The following is a 17,180-nucleotide window of genomic DNA, read 5'->3' on the forward strand; positions in this document are numbered from 1 at the left end:
TATTATTAATTTCAATAACCAAGGCACTGTGGCTCAGTCACCTATTAGATAAGTTGCTGTTCTAAGAGTCAATATCATATAATATCTAAATGTACAAACTTTTCCAGTTTAAGTAGCAAAAGATAGAGTCAAATAAAGAGGAAAGCTTTATAGTAGACAACTCAAATACCTTGAAAGCATTTAGAAATTATTGCAATATTATTTAGAAATAAGGCTGCAGCCTTATCATCTAGCATTGATCAACCTTATTTTTCAGTGCTTCATTACTCTATTGGAAATTATTTTGGCAAAGATACTAGAATGAAGGTTAAGGATTTGCCCAGGGTCACACAGGGAGCAAAAATCTGAGGTCAGATTTGAACTCAGGAATATTCCTACATTATTTTTATATGACTTTTTCCTCAGGGAATGCAAGAGAAAATGGCAAATCAGCAGGATTTAGTGGATATCAACATCTCCAAAGAAGTATCAGAAATGTCCAATCTATCTAAACAAGATTTAATTGAAAGGTATCTTTGAGTTCACATTGTAAAAAGTTCTTATTTAATATGAAAAAAATCTGACATTATATAGGTTAAATTTATGGTTATTGAGATAGTATGTTTGGACTTATAGAAAGCTGGATTGACATGATGATTAAAGTAGAAGAGAATGGAGTGGATTTTGTGAGCATCAGAGTTATGGGAGGAGAGAGAGACATGTTTCAGAATATGAAATTCTGTATTTCTAGGGAGTGTTGGGATTTGAGCACCTGATTACAAGTCAGATATTGGTAGCCCCAATAAAGTACTTTTATAAAAAAAATTCCTGATTTCTTATATTTCTTCTGGCCCTACTAAGTAAAGTGGGAGTAAAGACTGGGGAGCAAGTCAATGATTTTGGGCCCAGAAAAAATAAATTTTAGATTTATTTCACGAAAATAGTCATAAACCAAACCCTTCACTTCCAGTAAAAATTCAGGGGATTTCTCAGTATTACCCTTATAAGCAACAGAACCAACCCAGCAGAGTATAGGGTAATCAACTTAAATGGTAAGGCTCTAGAAGCATGATATGGTGAGTGAATCCCTAATAATTTAAGGCTACTTTCCAGACACTGGAGCCATAGTATAAGTATAAAAGTGTATCAATTTCTGTTTGTGAATTTTGGAAGACTTGAGTTCAAAACCTCCCTTAGATATTTATTAGCTGTATGATTTTGGACAAGAAACTTAATCTAACTTTCAGTTTCCTCATCTGCAAAATGAGGGGCTTAGATTTTATTTCCTCTCAGTTCCCTTCTAACACTAAATATCTTCCATATGCCATTCTTTTGTCTTTGTTTTACTCCATTTGTCCTAAACCTGTCTTAGAAAGAGAACAATCTATGTAAGTATATTGAGTTTTCTATAAAAAATGTGGCTTGTCTAAGGCTTCTTGGTAGAAGCTGGAGACTATAGAGAATAACTCACCTCATGATGTGGCCTCTTTGCCAATATAATAGCACTGAATTATATTATTTCTCTAAATGCAAGTGACAGAAATATATTATGAATCATCTAAGAGGTAAAATTCTTCTATACTCATTGTATGTTCCAACTGGTTTTACAACCATCCCTTATACCTTTTACATGACTAAGAAGTCCAGTGAAGATTGAAGGCATCCTCTGATCACTTTCTAAACTGTGCCCAAATGTAGAATAGAAAAGGGCGAGAAGCATTACAATTTTCTCTGAACCATAAACACAACACTTTACAAAGAATTTATGCTCTAGTGGAAGCCCAAACCTATAAGCTGGACCATCTGATTCCAATAAAGGGGACAGAAGAGTGATATAAGGCAAAGCATTAAATTATAAGCAGGAAACAGTTCGACACTTTAATATTCAATTTACAAATCACAACACAAATAGAATCATGTTTTCTCCCAGTATTGTTCTTCAATGAAATACACACAAACTTATTAAATTATTTCTACAGTTTTATCATATATCTCTCTAATTTAATTTCTAAAGAGTTAAAACAAATACTTCCCGATGTTTTTTTTTTTAATTTGCTGTACTTTTTAAAGTGAAAGAAAACAACATTCCATGGAATTGATGACTACAAAGCCAATAATAACAAAAAGTTGTTGTTTATCCATTCTCAAAGAGGTCTATGATATTACGGAGGCAATGCCATGACATAAAAGTGAATTGGATTTAAGTGAGGGAGGGCTGTGCAAGGTCCCCTGCCTTATCTTCTTCTCCAGAATCATCTGAGTCCAATGGCAAGATATAGATCAGGACAATTGGAGATGACCCTGCAAGCAGTGGGAAACCCTAGGCTAATGCTCAATAGATGCTTAAGGCTAAATAAGAAATGAGTCAGAGATTGTCCTCTTTTTCCTAATTTAAAAAAAAAAAACAATCAGGGAGACAGACCCTCAATGTTTCTGGAAAAAAGCAGAAATAATTGCTATTTAGATTCACTCTGCACCAATCAGGGCTCAAAGAATGTCCAAGTGGGGCTTGGTCTGGGACCTAATGTTGTTCAATCAATAAGAGCCAGATAGATTTGGATTAAAGACATGGTCCTAAATCTTAAACCCCTCAAAATCTTGTGAGGTTTAAGCTATAAAAATTTACATTCCTTTGGGCAGAGCATCTGCAGATAAGGGTATGATAACATATATAGGCAAAGGAAAGAGAAGGGAAGGGAAAAGAAAAGGGTAGGAAAAGGGAATGGAAAGTAGAAAGGAAGAATTATGTTGCCCATCTGGACAATACCAGTTGTGTACCCAGTAAGTTAGCTGCTACTCCTATTCCTACTTAGAGAGGTTGTTGTTTGTCCTTTCTTGAAGGGGACCATGATGCCAATGTGGTGATACCATGACATTTAAGTGAACTGGATTTAAGTGACAAACCTCTGGGCAAAGTCACCATGTTATACCAAAAGTAGAACTCTCATAGTTGCAACATATCTGATAGCATGTGGTAGACAACAGCTCTATCTGTCTATATATACACACATAAACACTTATATGTATATGTATATTCATATCCATCTACATATTCATTATATATAGTACAATTGAAACCTAAAATTGTGGCAGCTAGGTGGGATATTATGGATAGAATGCTGGGCCTGGATTCTGGAAAATTTATCTTTATGAATTAGAATCTGATCTCAAACATTTAATTAATTGTATAACCCTGAGGAAATCATTTAATCCTTTTTTGCCTTAGTTCCTTATCTGTAAATTGGAGAAAGAAATGGCAAAGCACTACAGCATTTTTGCCAGGAAAACCTCAAATGGACCTAATGGAAAAAACAACCTTAAAACCATAATGTCCCATATAAATTTTATGACTTTTAAATGACTAAAGTAGCCTCCCATATCAATGCTGGTTTGGTTATGTTATGTCATTGAATTATATTGTCACAACTACTAGGAGTAATGGATACAATTATGAGACTTAAGTCAGGAAGACTGAATTCAAACCTAGCCTTAGACACTTATAATCTTAGACAAGTCACATTAGTTCTTTTGCCTCAGTTTTCTCAATTGTAAAATAGGGATAATAATAGCACCCACACCCTAAAAGTAGTTGTGAAAAATAAATGAGATAACATTTGTGAAGCATTTAGCACAGTGCCTGGTATATTTACTACATAAATAATTGATATTACTAATGAAGGAATGGCATAAGAAACAATGATAAAATCCACTTAGACACCAAGAAATAAAAAATAAAAAACCTATATAGGCCTAAGATAACTTTGAGTAGACCTGTTATTAACTTGAATATAAAAAGAAGCCAAAGACTGTTGGGATAGAAAACCATTGTTATTGTATGAACTGCTTTCAAAGGAAGACAGCTTCATTACTGACCACAGGTGGAACTAATCTCTAACTTCAAATTCTTTTAGGAAAAGAAAAAAAAATAAACCAACAAAAAAGCGACAATGTAAATATGTGATATAAAATAGAACTGAAAACTTTTTAAGGCTATTGATTCAGATAAATACAACAGTTAACTACAGAAAATTAAATTGGTCAGACTCATTATATGTAAAAAATTAAAAAAATAAACTTTTCGACAGGAAGAAAATATCAGACATGTTCTTGGAAGAAAGAAAAATAGGAAAATAGGTAAGTTTTCTACTATAAATGAAAGGCTAATGGAATCAGGAGATTATAAAATGTTAATTTGGGAAGAAAAAAATGCCTTTTACCCTTTGGTCCAAGAGTGGATTAATGAATAAAATCAAAGATGAAATAAGATAAGACAAGAAAAGGAGTGCAACTTTAAAACCAGCTTGTAAACCCTATTCACATGTAATTTCCCATAGTACATTTATTTTATGAAAACTGACATCTGAAACTGGAATTGTGAATGAATGGAGAGAGGATACTTTTATCTCATAATAATTCACTTGTTTCATTTTAAACTTTGTACTACATTGTAAATTCTTTAACCAAAAAAAATTTTTTTTCATAAATCTAATCTATTGCTGAAGAGTGACCACTGAGGACTTCCCCAGTAATAATCAAGTTAATTACTCTTTGAAACCAAGGGTAAAATAAACATTAATCAGAGGGTCCATGGCTGAGTTACAATAGGCAAACCAAAGTAAAATTTTATAAATATATGTTGGGGTGATAAGCACTAGGTGAGCATTAATTATTGATTCAATAAAGTATGAAATCAGACCATGAAATCAGAAATGCAATCACTGCAATGCCCATGGTTTTATCTGCTTTTCTCTCCCTCTTGGACACTCTGGCTTTGTAACCTTCTGAGGACAACTCAGTTTTGCTGTTCATACTTTCAATATTTCTAGCTTGTTGTTCATCTAGTAAAAAAAAATCTTACAATAAAGAATGATTATAACCAGCATGGGAGTGAAAAACAACAGAAAGTATATCAATACTTAGTTTTGATTTCCAGCAATCTGAAAACTTATCACAGTAAGTGATAAGAATCACGGAAAGAATTCCACAACTTGTTTAGACAATGTGAAATCAAACTGGTATAATCTTTCACAGTGGTACCTGTTTCCAAACTGTATTCTCTCCTAATAGATCTCACCAATAACTGCAATTGGTTGGGGTGGAATGGACCACATCTGTTCTTGTTTGTCCTTCATTTTGGAAGACAATAAATGATTTCAAAAGGCAATGTCTTGATTCATGTATGCATTGGATTTAAGTGAGTCAGACATATAAATTTATCAGCCTCATTTTCTCTTCTAGAGTCACCAAAGTCTGGGGGAGGAGGTGGAGGGTAAGAGGGGAAAAATTGGAACAAGAGGTTTGGCAATTGTCAATGCTGTAAAGTTACTCATACATATAACCTGTAAATAAAAGGCTATTAAATAAAAATTTAAAAAAAAAGAGTCACCAAAGTCTGGGGGCAAGACAAAATTTATACTGACAATGACCAGTGACACATCTTGATGTATTAAATGTATTAAATGAAACTCAGAACACTCCACAGCACCTGCTTTATCTGCCTTCATGTCTGTTGGTCCATTGCTTGGGGCTGTGGGGAAGAAGTGGGGAGTCTTCACATTCTTAATTAGATTTAACCTTAACTCACTGAGGGGCTTGAAGACTATCAGTTATCCTCAACTTGGTTAGTTTCTCTGCCAAGACAATTGTACCCTGCTGTGCATGCTACTGCTTCTTAGAATTACAGGTGAGAATTGAGTGGCAGGTGAAAACCCAAAGGTGATGGAAAGCCCTGAAAAAAACTTAGTAAGTCTTTACACCAGAGATTCTAGTCCTCCTGAAATATCCCTTACAGCCTTGGACCATATTTACCTGTTATTTCATTGCTATGAGAAGCAACACTGGAGGAGTAGATCCAGATTTCTGGGGACACTGGAACTTTAGTGAGGCTTTCTCAAGTCCACTCTACTCTTATCATCTTTTGGCTGGATTATTGATATGGGCTCCAAATTGTTCTTTCTGACTCAAAACTTTCCTTTCTTCAACTCACTTTCCACATAGCTACTAAACTGATTTTTGTGAAGCACAGATCTGACCATATCAGTTCCTATTCAGCATTGTTTCAATGGACAAATAGAAACTCAAATAAGAAGGAGATTTCTCAAGGTGAAAGCAAAAAGGAACTTTATTAAGATCTCTTGAGAAAGGGTGTTTCCCTCTCAACATGCAGTCTAGCAAAGAGAGGTAAGTTACAAAAGGAGAGAACCAAACTATAATACCTCTAAGGCAAAAATTCCCCATCCATTGTTGGCCTCATTCCCAGTGACCAAGAGGCAGGTTCATAATCTAAGACAAAGGATAAGAAAGCAAAATTCAACCAATACAAACTTATAAACTTATTTACCACAACTTTTGCTGATGTGGGAAAGTCTTGCAAAAACACTCGGGGGACCAGGACTCCCTAGAGTTCCTATTTCTTGTAAGTCAGAAGATTTTTAGAAAGTGAAACTGAGGCATAGGATATGAACAAATTTATGCTAGTGACTCTGAGAAGCCTTCACTTATCACATTCACTTCTCTATTAAAAATCATTGGTTTAACCAAAAGGATTGTTTTGTTTCCTCACACTCAACACTATATGTCCCATCTCTTTGTTTTTGCATTAGCTGTTCTCCATGCTTGAAGTCAGTCCTTCCTCACCTCTGTCTCTAAGAATGCTATTATTTCCTTAAAATTCATTTCAAGTGTCACTTTCTATATAAAGTTTTCCCCAATGCTCATCAGCTTGCAGGGTCTTCCCTTCTAAAATACTTTATAGTTATTTGCTATATGTTTCTTTATGCATATGCTATATCCCTTCTTGAGAGCAAAGACTGTTTCATTTTTTCTTTGTTTCTCTGGCACATTGAAGTAGCACCTATAATATAGTTTTTAATAAATTCTTGTAGATTCATGACACACAGTTTTTATAATCATAATCCTAAAATTCTTTGGAAGGAGAAGTAGAAGATAATAGAAAACTATTTCTTAATTAAGACAGCAAAACTTAGGTAGGGAATAAATTTACAGAAAGTGGACAAGTGACTTAGTGTACCAAATTATCCTAAGAATATTTACAAATGAAACTGAGAAGGGGACAAAAAAAGAAGCAAAAAAAAAAAAAAAAAAAAAAAAAAAAAAAAAAAAAAAAAAAAAAAAAAAGGAAAAAGAGCTGTCAATATTCCTAAAGGTTCTTTCTTAACTGAGTGTTGAGCCCTTATATTTGTCCTCTAATATCAAAATCTTTGATTTGTTTTTTTTTTAACATAAGGATATTTTTAAAAGTCAATTAAAGAAAAGAAAGATAGGAAGAGAATCCAGTTTAGACCAAATATACAGTTAGGAAATTTTGTTGGTGAAAATATTATGTCTAAAGTTTGGGAGACATTTAAAAAATCTGACAATATTATGTAAAGACAACATTAAGAAAAAAACTGATATAAATATTGGAGGAGATGTATGAAAATTGGGATGAAATAATGTATTGTTTGAGGAGGCGGGAACTGATCCAGCAATTCCAGAGAGTAGTTTGCAATTATGACAAAGAGCTATAAAACTGCATATCTTTTATCTATCAGTATCACTACTGGGTTTGTATTGTAAAGAGATGATGATTAAAGAGGGGGAAAGGTTCACATAAACAAAAAATGTTTTTAGCAGCTTTTTGCATTAGCAAGGAATTGGAAATTGAGTGAATTCCTATAAATTGGGAAGTGTTTGAGTAAGTTATAGTATATGAATATAATGAAATATTATTGTTCTATAAGAAATGATGAGCAGGCAGATTTCAGAAAAGCCTAAAAAGATTTATATGAATTGATGCTGGCAGAACACTGTACATGGTAACAGTAAGGCTATGTGATTATCACTATGATAGAGACTTAAATCTTCTTAGCAATGTGATGATCCAACATATTTCTGATAAACTTGGGATGGAAAATGCCATCGACATCCTAAAGGAGAAATGTGGATTCTGAATGAGAATGAAAGCATACTATTTTCATCTTTTTATTTTTTTCCCTTGTCCTGGCTTTTTCCTTTTACTGATTTTTTTCCTCTTTTGCTCTGATTTTACTTTCACAACATGATATATATATGGAAATATCTTTAAATTGATTGTATATGTATAGCTGATATCAGATTGCTTGCTATTTGGGGAAGGGAGGGAAAAGGGGAGAGGGACAAAAAATTGGACATTAGAAATCAAATAAAATTTTTAAAAATGAAAAAAAATAGAAGAAATATATCTAATTGGAAAAACAATCAACCCGGAAAATAGATCCAGGAGAAATAATCTAAGAATTATTGGACTATCAACCAGATCAAAAAAAAAAAGAGCCTAAACAACATCTTTCAAGAAATAATTAAAGAAAACTGATCCAATATCCAACAACCAGAAGATTAAAGAGCCATCAAAAGAATCCACTGACCACTTCCTGAAAGAGATATCAAAATGAAAACTCCAAGGAATAATTTAACTAAATTCCAGAATTATCAAATCAAGGATAAAATACTGCAAGCAGCAAGAAAAAAGCAATTCAAATATTCTTATAAATCAGGATTATTTAAATGGAATTTCTTAGGGTGTTCATTGAAGGTTTCTTCAATTCTTCTTTCTAAAACTGGGTTATTTAATTTTTTTTAATTTTCTCTTCTGTTAATCAATGTAATCTATATTTTTGTCAGGACATCACCCCATGATATCACTGGTCATCTTCAAAAATGAATGATAACAACTGAAAAGGGAGTCATGTGGCACAGTGCAAAGACAGAGCTTTGGGCATCAAAGGTCCTAGGAACAAATTTTTCTTTTTCTACCATCTATTATTTGGGGGCCTTGAGGAAAGTTTTCAACTCTCTCTGAAACTCAATTTTCTTATTTTCTTTATTTTCAAAATGAAGGAGTTTGGGGACCACTCAAGGTCTTTGGGAAGTTCTACATCTAAAATCCTATATTGTTCCCTTGATAAACTATAATACTTTTAAGGGTCAGGTCTGTTTCACTTTTTGTCCCCAGAACCTTGCAGTGTCCATGGTGATTTTTGTATTAGCTTGGATCATATTTCCTTTTTATTCATTCCTATAAAACAAGGCACTGGGGCTCAACGACCACTAAGTTAAATTGTCCTTTTGAGAGTCAATATCATATGATATATAAACAAGTAGAAATGCTTTGTAGTAGACAGCTCAATTGCTTTGAAAATATTTAGAAATTATTGCAATATTATTTAGAAATAATCTTGCTAGCTGCTGTCTTATCATCTATCATTATTCAGGCTTTTTTTTTCCAGTCATATGTGATTTTTCATGATTCTCTTTGGAATTTTCTTGGCAAAGATACTAAAACAGTTTGATACTTCATTCTTCAGCTCATTTTACTGAACTGAGAGAAACAGTGACTTGCACGGGGTGCATGGCTAGTAAGAGTCATGGGCAAATTTGAACTCAGGAACACGGATCTTCCTGACTTCAGACCTAGTAATCTGTCTACTGCACCATCAAGTTGCTCCCAGTAGTGTAGTGCTACATTATTTTAATGTACATTTTATCTCAGGAAATTCAAGAGAAAATGGATCAGATGTTGAAATGGAAATACTGCTGGTTTCACTAGGAATGTCCAACCTATCTAAACAGGATTTAATTTTAAGGTATCTTTGAATTCATGTGGTACAATTTTCTTAATATGAAAAAATTACAACTGATGTATGTTTAAACTGCAGTCATCTAAAATGATATGGCTTGGCCTGGAATCTATTGTTGTTTAATGGAGAGTGAGAATGATTTGGGTTTAAAGTATTGTCCTAATCCATAAAACCCAAGAAATCATGTAATATTTTAGCCATCAAAATTTACATTCCTTTGGGCTGAGCACTTGCAGCTAAGGAATGTAAATTGATTGAAGAGAAAGAAAAAGAAAGAAAAATGAAAAGGAGAGTTTAGAGAAAAGGGAGAGAAAAACTATGTAGCTGAACTGGCCAGCTCCAGTTGGGTCCCCAGTAGGGCAGCTTCTATTCCTACTCAGAGAAGTTGTTTTTTGTCCTTTTTGAAAGAGGATCATGACATGAGGACTATGATGCTATGACTTGCAAGCCAATTGTATTTTAGTAAGGGACAGCTATGTAAACTCACTGTGTTATGTGAAAAGTATAATATATGTAGTTGCATGTATGCCAAAAACTTTTCAGGCCTAGTGATTCAAATCAAGATAGTTGTTAACTATACAATAGAAAATTATTCATATTTATTACACATGAAAAAATTTTAAAAACTTTCAAAAGGTAGAAAAGATATTAGAGATGTTCTGAGAAGGAAGCAGAACAGGCAAAATACGTGCCTTATTTATTAGAAATAAAAGGGTAAGGGAAAGAGGCTATTAGAAATGATTATAAGATATCCATTACAAATAAATCATTTTACCCCTTGATCTGAGAAGAAAAATAAACATAAATAAATTTAGAATGAAAAAAAGACAGAAAGAAGGAGTTCAACTTTAAAAACAGCTGATAAACACTATTCATATATAATTTGGCATGATAAATAAATTTTATTAAACATGAACCCTGAAAATAGAATTGGAACTAATGGAGAGAAGCTCTTTCACCTGTTTCATTGTTAACTTTATTTCATATTTTTAACTTCTTCTATCTAAAACTTTCTGCCTAAGTCACTAGGCTATTGTGGTTTTGCTTTTGTATGTTGTATGCCTAATCTTCATTCATAATGTATTTTGTTTTGACTCTCTGTATTTTAGGTATCACACCTGTAACTGTATCATAGAAAGAATTTATTAGACCTCCTTATCATATTTGCTTAAATAGAGTATGCAACATTGGAAGTTTGAAGGATCTTTCAATGTTTGATAGAATTCACTTGTAAATCCCTAGGATTCTGTTTTCTTTGGGTTGCTATTTTTAGCTTGTTCAGTCACTTTTTCTGAGTTTGGGTTAAGTTCTCTATTTTTTGTTCTGTTAACCTGGACATTTTTGTAAATATTTACAATTTAGGTGAACAGTTTTATTGGTATATAATAGGACAATACATTTTAAATTAAAAAATATTTTTGTTATCTACTTCCTTTCAGCTTCAACTACAGCATATACATTTTTGTTTAGTGTCTCAGTGCCATCATTATATTTCATGGAAGTATTGTTTCTCTATTTTTTTCTTTGATCCAGCAATACTTTAGGATTAAGTTATTGAGCTTTCAATTAATTTTATTCATTTCTTTAGTGGCTTTTAATTAAATATAATTTTTTAAAACTTTGTAGTAATTAAGGAATGTGGTTTTCTACATGTGTTAATGAAGTTTATGTACCTACAGAAGATCAATTCTTGTAAGTGTATCATGAATAGCCAAGAAATATCTATAATCCTTTGTATTCTTATTCAATAGTTGTCAGAAGTCTATCATGTCTAACTTTTCTAAAATTTTCTTTAAATCTTTAACTTCTTTCTAGGTTTCTTTTTTGGGGGGGATTATATAAGGCTAAGCCTAAAAGGGATAAATTATTGTCTATTTTTAACTGCCTGTTTCTTCCTACATTTCTTTTAAATATTTGGATGCTATTCATTCTATTAAATATTATTATTATTAGCTTATTGTTTTAGGTACTTTTTAGCATAATGGTGTTTTTCTAATTATCTCTTTTAATCAAGCTGATTTTTGCTGTTGTTGTTGTTGTTAAGAACATGACTGCTATTCCTACCTTTTTACATCAACAGAATCATAAGAGATTTTCCTGTTAACTTTAATGTTAACTATGCATGAATCATATTTTAATTGTGATTTTTTAAAACAGTATTTTATTGGATTCTTCTTTCTAATCCATTCTTTTATCATCTTCTGTTTCAAGAGTGACTTCATCTCATACACATTTTATGATTATTAACTGTATATTGTTTTCCATCAAATATTCTTATTTTTTATCTTTACTTCTAGCCTCCTCTTTACAAAATGAGTGAGAAGTGGAAAATAGACTCAGTACCATTTTTCTGTACTAGATTAAATTTGTTTCTATTCCTCTGTTCCTCTTTTCCTATCCCTTTAATTTTAAACTTAAATTTTTATACTTTTTCTCCTTTCAAAACTCTTTTTCATAATCATTACTTCATCATTAGGTTTTTTCTCTTATGATTCATATTTTCCTGAATATATTCCTGAACATACTTTCCCTCTAATACCCCCATTCTTTCTCCCTGTTCACTCTTAATTCTCTGTTGAGTAAAATACATTTCTGTATTAAACAATGTGTTGGTGTGTATTCCATTCCATTTTGACCATTTAAAATTAAAGTGAGATTCCAATAATCCTTAGAGGGGAAAAAACTCCATGAAGGACAGAAGAAAATGGATAGTGTTTCCAGGTAAGAAAATTATATAGTAAGTTTGTATTGAAAGGTATACAGTTCAATTTCTACCCCAAAGAATGTAGGTCCAAAGAAACAATCAGTTGTAGAGAATGGATTATTTATTCATTACTGCTATGGGAGACATCATCTTACAGACCATTCTCCCTTCATTGCTGAACCGCCAGTATTAAGTGAAAAACAATTTGTGATAAACACTGTGTTAGGTTCAGGGAAAACAAAGAAAGGCAAAAATAGGTATTGCTTTAAAGAAATTTCTCTTCTAATGGGTATGCTCTTTGCTTGTAAATTACCAGATACAAAAAAAATAAAGAATCATATAAACTAGTTCTGGTTTTGGTTCTAAGAACCTCAGAGCAATGATAACCCAAATCTTCCAGAGCATCTCCATTCCAAATGTCTATTAGAAAAATCAAATTGTTCATCAGAACTTTGCAGAAAGATTTTATGGTCATAGATTTAGTATGATTTATATAAATATAGACTTATAATCTAAATTGATGCTTCTAAGAGATTTTTATTTGACTCCCCTGTTTATACTTATTTAAATTTTCTTTGCATTTTAATTGTTAGTATACAACTTCTTTCCCAATAGATTATCAAGCACATATATATGTATGTTTCTGTTATTGTTCTTGGTTATTCAGTCCTTTTGATCTCCCCATGACCCCATTTGAGTTTTCCTGGAAGCCCATTTTATAGTGAGGAAATTGAAATAAAAAGGTTTATGTTTGCCCAAGATCACACAACTAGCCATTGTCTGAATCTAGTTTAGAACTCAGGACTTCCTGATTCCAGCTGTGGTGCTTACTCCCTATATCATCTAACTACCCTATGTATATTATTAAAACATTATAACATTTTTTCCATATACATATCTAATTTAGTTCTTAAATATTTAATATTTAAAACAAATACATCCACAATCTCTTAAAATTTCTTATACTTTTTAGTTAAAAAGAAGAGAAACTAAATTCTATAAAATTAATAATTATATAACAAGTAATAACAAAATATAATATAGTTGCAAGTATATTTGATAGTCTGTGGTAGGCAACAATATGTTAATAATATTCATGTATGTATATACATCTATGTGTGTATTCATCCATATAGACATATATATTTGTATAATTAAATATATATACAACTATAATTGAAAACTAAAATCAATGTTTTGCAAAACGAATTTTATTGCTCCCTTAGATTATTAATTTAATTTTAGGGGAATGAGCAAAAAAATGTAAAAATAAATTAGAATTATTTGCTATAACTAATAGTTTGGAAATGTTCTTAATAATCTGGAAGTACATTATAGCTAAAGATTAGATGTTATATTAGATATAGACTGCTAGCTTGGAGTCAGGAAGATCTGATTTCAAATTCAGTCTCAGATACTTATGAGCCATGTAATTCTGGGCAACTTACAGAACGCTTCTGACTTTGTTTCCTCAACTGTCACATAGGGATAATGATGAAACCTATCTTACGAGATTGTTATGAGAATCATATTTGTAAAGATAATGTAATGAAAGAAGTGAGAGAGGCCCAATAAGGTAAAAAGGATTTTTTGTTATTGTTTTGGGTTTTTTTAATCTGAAACATTGAGTAAATATTAATACTTTGCAGTTCTGTTAGCAGTTTTTAATATTAAGGTTAGAGAAATGTACAATTGACAAAACCCTGAAAAGCATTATGACCTGACTTCATGGAAAGAATGGTTCTTTTTATCTCCTCTAATAAGTATTGCTAAGTTATTGCAGTTAGTATCAATCATTTGGCAATTCTGAAGTAATAAATAAAAATAATTCAGAAAATCATATCAGGAGAAATACAAAACTAAATTTCTGTCAAAAAAACACAAGAACTTGCTATAGATAAATTAGGTACAAGTTTCAGTTAATATTACATTTTACTACATTACTTTCCATGATGATCTTGAATGTTTTTGTTTACTTTTACTTTCAGTCATACTCATAACTTCTTGATCTTCCTTGTTTTTGTCATATCTTTATGAAACAAAGTTTTTGATTATCTGAATAAAAATCAGGGTAGAACAGGAAATGAGAGTAGTAATAAATAATCAATCTGATTCCAAGGTTAGAAAAACACAGTTTCCATTAGATACACATATCCCCATCAATAAGTAATTTTATTTCATCATTAAATATTATTTTTAATTTACAGCATAAAACAAGCATTTCTACAATGTAGTACAATTAAAAAATGATTTTGCATGAAATTCAAATTATAATGTACATTTCTTTTATTTCTTTCTTCTCTCCCTCCCCCTGAGATGGTTACCATTACTCAAATAGGAACATATATGTAAAATTATTTTATAAATAGTTTTATTTAGTAGTTCTTTTTCAGATGCAGATAATGTCTTCCTTCATATGTCCTTTATAGTTAATTTGGATATTTATGATAATCAAAATAAATCATTTGTTCAAAATCATTCTTAAATAATATTAATATTACTATATAGCATGTTCTCTTGCTTCTGCTCACTTCACTCTTCATTATTTCATGAAATTCTTTCCATGTTTTTGTAAAATCATTGAGTTCATCATTTCTTATAATTGGTAGTATTCCGTTACAATTTATAACACAGCCAAATTATAACAATTTACCAAATGAGGGACACACATGTAATTTCCAGTTGCATGTCAGCACACACACACACACACACACACACACACAAAAAAAAAAAAAACCCTGCTATAAATAGCTTAAAAGGTTCTAGCTTAAGATAATTTAGAAGAATTTCAGGAAATATATGTCTCATTTGGGTCAAAGGATAATGCAGCCCAATGCAGATAGCTTTCAAGAAATGCAGTAGTAGGCTATACTCCACAATACAGATCAGCAACTGAGGTCCCATGTTTCTGTCTCACCAGATCAATGACATAACAGGACATTAGTGAGGCCTTCAACCCCTGGGCAGAAGGCAGACAGCCCCAGAACCCCTGGCACAACAAGTATGACTAGGTTGGGCTACTCCAGTGCAGTGGCAAAGTTAATAGCACCTGAAGCTCAAGAACAGAAATCCTGGACTCTGGACACCTGCACAAGAAACTTGGGACAATGTCCCCTGTGCTTTAAGAGCAGAAATCAACTTTAAAAGTCATGAAATAGACTAAAACCCAGCAATAAAATAAAATAAAAGAGTGCTGACCATAGAAAGCTATTTTGGTACCAGGGAAGATCAAAACAGACTCAGAAGGGGACAACAATGCCTGCCAATGCCTTCTTATAAAGCCTGAAAGGAGTATATCAATTGGTTTTAAGCTCAAAACGCCTTCTTGGAAGAGCTCAAAAAGGAATCAAAACCTGTAAAAGGGGATAAAAACAACACTTTTTTTTTTAGTGTTGTAAGGATTAAATGAAGTGATATTTACAAAATGCTAAACACCTGGCATAGAGTAAGTGTTCAATAAAGGGTTCCATTCCTTTTTTTTACTTCCCTTGCAAAGATAAAATCACAGGTTTAGACCAAAAATAACATGCAGTTCTCACTGAGAAAACACAGACTGGGGGAAATTGAGACTTCCCTAAATAGCATGCTATTGTTATTATTCAGTCATTTCAGACTCTTCATGCCACTATTTGGGGTTTTCTTGACAAATACTGGAGTGGTTTAACATTTCCTTCCCCAGATCATTTTACAGATGAGGAAATGAGACAAAAAAGGTTAAGTGATTTGCCTAAATATAACACAGATATTAAGAGTCGGGGGCCCCATTTAAATTCAGAAAGATGAATCTTTCAGACTCCAGGCCAAGTGCTATATTCTCTGCTCCACACAGTATAAGTTTTGTGAAATGTATAATGGGATAAGGTACAAAAAGTTTCTAAAACTGACTAAGTTGTCTACTGCCTCAGTGGCTCTGAAAAATCTTCTTACCCTATTTGGAATTCATCTTACTCCCTTGTAAAATGGCTTTGCCTATCTTGCCTCCTTAGCAATGTTGTAAGATTCTGATTGTGTTTAAAACCATTTTAAAAGAGCTAGACAAATATGAAGTATTATTTCAAGAAACAATTCTCTTTCTTTCCTTTTCCTGTGAAACTGTACTGTTTCCACCTATTTCCTTTCCAAATCTAAGATCCCATTTCTGCAGAACAAAGCAGTCATGTGGCTTATTTGGTTATTGATAGAAATGGCCTCACAATTAAGGACTATTTTTCAAACTGTTCTTCAATACTGGCTTTCACACAATCAGTTTTCAGAGGAGAAAATAATAATGATGATGATAAAAACAAATAATCATAAAAATTACAATAATAAAAGTTACAATTATTAAGACATCCATCATTTCCAGTAATTATACATTACTATATCTTCTCTAACTGTGGCTACATATGGCAAGAGTTTGAGTGAAAGGGGCATACTAGACATGACATCTCATCTTAGGGGAAAGATTCTTTTCTATTTCTTGCCTTTGGTAATTGGAGCAGGCCATTCTCAAAAGAATACACTCTGAGGCATGGCAATTTTTGATTTTGAGATATGATTTAGAAATCCTAGAAAGTAGATATGATACACAGAAGTTACATAATAGTTAGCCTGAGTATAGTAGTACAGAAGACTAGTTAATGGTTATAGTTAATAAGAATCTGGAACATGATGCAATAGGGGTATAAAACATAGAATATCAAACTGAATACATTTATCTTCCCATCAGCGGGAATGGGGAAAGAGCAGAATCTGGAGTCCCTTGATGCATCCAGATGTTATCCAAGAGCTCTCTCAATATCATAGCATGCAAATGTATCATGGACTCTACTTGTGATGACATTGTAATAACTTTTGATGATACTTGACAATCTGGACTGTCAGGTTAGAGACTGAATAGA

This window comes from Sarcophilus harrisii, chromosome 4, assembly GCF_902635505.1.
Source record: "Sarcophilus harrisii chromosome 4, mSarHar1.11, whole genome shotgun sequence".
NCBI lineage: Eukaryota > Metazoa > Chordata > Mammalia > Dasyuromorphia > Dasyuridae > Sarcophilus > Sarcophilus harrisii.